Raw genomic sequence first — 3,647 nt, forward strand, 5'->3', positions numbered from 1 at the left:
GAAAACACAAAAAATGTACCTATCTGTTTTATTTATGATCTTCGGAAAAGAAGAAATCAAGTGAAAACGCCACAGAAACCGAAGAATGTCTAGAAACAATCGAATATTCGTGTTTATTTTCAATTAATTGCGATGAAGTTTGTAAATTCAGCGTAATGAAATTGATATTGATTTTTTAAGTGTGGATGTGTGTGAGTGTGATGAGGCGTCAGCCGTTGCGGGAAAGTCGTTGTCTTCGTCATTTGCCATTATTCGGGCAGAGACCATCAGAAGGACGCAACGGTAAGTATATATATGGTGTACAGACACGAATTCTCATTGTGTTTTATATACGCCCATTGTTGTTGGCAAGCTGACGACACTTCAGTACAAACATCATTTGAGCGCTCGCAGCGCCACGAACTCTCGTATCATTTTGTATTGACTTTTCGATAGTTCATGAGTTCGCCGTGGACTTCGTCAAAACGTGTCGTCCCTTTGGTTGTTGGTAATTGCACACAATTCTGACGAAGAGCGGCGGTGGTGAGCTCTCGCACCATGCCAAAAGCAAGACCACATCTATATAGTCGGTGTCCAGCTGAAAATCGTAAGTGAAAATATATGAACCTTCTTCTTCTTCTTTTTTTTCCTTCAAACCTAATTAATAGAATTATTCACACCATTTGCCGCACACTCCCATTCAATCCGTCCGAACTTGAAAAGCTGAAATTCTTTTAATTGAGTCCGAACATATTGTAGACCGGAGAAAAAAAAAAGACGACGCGAATCGCGTCCATCGCAGCAATTTCCCACTTAGCCAAATAGAGGGAGCGTGCGCAAAATACATTATAAAACGAGCGGATTTTCAATTATGACCAATTTTTTATCGATTGAATCTTCACCTTTTTCTTCGAATGGCTTTGAAGTTCGATTTTGTTCGCTTATGCTTTTACCTCGACTCGTGCGCGCTCCTATCTTCAAACGATTCATATCATTTAAGTGGTATTGTGTCAATCCTTTTGCGTATTATATTATTTACCCATCATTTTTTACACATGCAATCGCCTCAAATGATTTGAACCAGTGCAAGCGGAACGGCCGCTTCAACGGTGGCCACATGCTTTTCATTACCATGCGTGCTATAAAATTATTATCAATATTGATCTCGTGCAATTGATAACATAGAAATTATAAAACGTTGATGCGGGGACAGAGACAGGACAGGGACGGGCAAGGGGGATTCAATCTTAAACGATCATTTAATTACCGCTTAATTGAGCCTGAAAAATTGATTGTAATTCCGTTTCTTTTTTCGTTTGTTGATTATTATTAATTTTATCATTTCATTCAGCCCATTTTTTGTCGTTGATTTTGTTTCAACCGGTAAAGTTCGGCAGAACAATGGCACTAACTTCAATGTATAATTATATCATTTGAAAATGACACATTCACAGCTGTTAAATGTGTGACAAAAACACCATTACAAACACAATAAAAACCATGGCATACAAATCAAATCAATAATTGTATGACCAAACGGCATTTATGTTTATAATGTCTAACTGCACACGATCATCAAGGTTTGATGTGTGGTTTGGTTTTCTTCTGTCGTTGTGTTCCATGAAAGTTTATCAAGATAAGCGCAATAAAGTCGAGTGATTTTTCGATCAAATGGTGTTGATTAAATAAGGGAAACATCCATATACATAACGCCTTTTTGCGTTGGAATGAACAGAGAAAGAAAAATTATTAGGAGCTGAAAGAGTTAGGAGCTGAAAGAGTAAAAAAGTGAACACGGTGAATAAATGGCAAAAATTGAGATTGAGATTGAGTTGAAAGATCGAATCGGTTGACATCTATCAATATACCGCTTAATTCGTTTGAGCATATTAAGAACTCTCGGATTTCAAATAAATGGCGGGCACGGCACACTGGTGCACATTGACGGCACAACGCGCGTAAGCCCGACTACACAATGATTGTATAATAAATTTGATTCGTGATTAGTGCGATTGGGATTTTGAACGACGACGGTGGCAAACGGCGTAACACTGCATTGAACAAGTAGCATATGCGTATTGAACGTGTGCAAAAGAAGGCAGCTTGACTTTTTTTCTAACTACCTTGTTATAACATACACACACACATTGAGAGCTAGCATTGTTGTGCTTTCCAATAAGCTGTTTTATTACACGCCAAACCGTATTTAATTGAACTGGTTTCATGTTCATGTTCATCGTTTCGTATTGAGTTGCACATGTAAAATGAATCTATTGAACGAAATAATAGCGAACAACAGCAGAAAAAAAAACGGTGTGTGTACAATAAGCACATTGAATTTGCAACGGCGTTGAACTTAGACATCTAAATATAAACAGACCCTCACACCACCAATTCAATCATTGGTGGATACATTTTTTATGTTCAGTCGTTGTTTTTTCTCTGCTGTTGTCGTTTATTTGTTTCATTTTTCCTTCAAGCCTTTTTTATTAATCATGATTATTAGGTACACACACAACGTTTTTTCGGTTTCTAATAATGTCTATTTTCTTTGAGTTAATTAGCGGCATTTTTCAATTCTCATTAGGCTAATATTTAAGTTTTATCTCTAACCACGATATAATTAATTGAAATCGTAAATTATGCATCAATTAAAAGCGATTTTGATGTAATTGCTTTTTGTTTGTTTGTTTATTTATTGATTAAATAACGAAATGATGAGAAAAAAATATATGAAGAAAAACGACAGGCACACGACAGTGTATTTAAAGTACACCTACTGATTTACGCATTCAACAAGAAACCAAATATTATTCGATTTTTTTCTTCTTCTTCTCTCTGTGTCGCATTAATAAATGGCCAGATTTGTGGCTATTGTTGTTGCTTCTGGCCGCTTCTGAAATGTAGACGAACACGCGCTAAAACTTAAGTGTATTTCCAGTAAATTATCCGACTGCAAACAAAAAGCTATACCTTATCCAATTTCGAAGATGGAAAACAATCAGTCGAGCGTTAAAATGAAATCGTGTTATTTTACACACAAAATGATATTTACATTTGACCAAGCCACCGCATCGGATCATCGAGCATCGGTCGTCTTTCGTCCATGTGTGTTGCGACTAAGCACGATAGTTAGCTGCTAGATTAAATATGATTAATGAACATAAATACCACTAAACATGAAAATGTGATGAAAAAAAGAGGCGAGTATAAACCGACTAATAATAATAATGAATGTGTGATGTTAAGCTCATCTCACTGCCAACCAAATCGATTTCAGTGGATATATTAGTGAAGCGCCAACAGAGAGCAATTGAGCATCGTTTATTGTTCGTTGTTTTTTTTTCTTCGGTTGTTCGTTTCGGAAATCTACGAAATTCAAGATGCTATTTTTTTTGTCGTCGTATTGACATAACCGCACGCGCCCATGCACACGACATTGATTAAAGACTCGATGAACCATTGCACAATTGTGGTTGTGTGTTTGTCTGTTTGATTTGGCTTTGCGCATGATCTATCGGCTCATTGAAACGGTTAAAATTTTCTCTCTCTCTCTCTCTCTCTCTCTCTCTCGTCCAAGCTCACTCGCTCTGTCTCTCGTCTAAGCTCTCTCTCTCTCTCTCTCTCTTCAGATGCTTAAGTATATTTACTGTCATCTATGGCCGAAT

The sequence above is a fragment of the Sitodiplosis mosellana genome, unplaced genomic scaffold (assembly GCF_009176505.1).
Source record: "Sitodiplosis mosellana isolate CC-2019 unplaced genomic scaffold, AAFC_SMos_1.0 Smas_scaffold_5948, whole genome shotgun sequence".
Classification (NCBI taxonomy): Eukaryota; Metazoa; Arthropoda; class Insecta; order Diptera; family Cecidomyiidae; genus Sitodiplosis; species Sitodiplosis mosellana.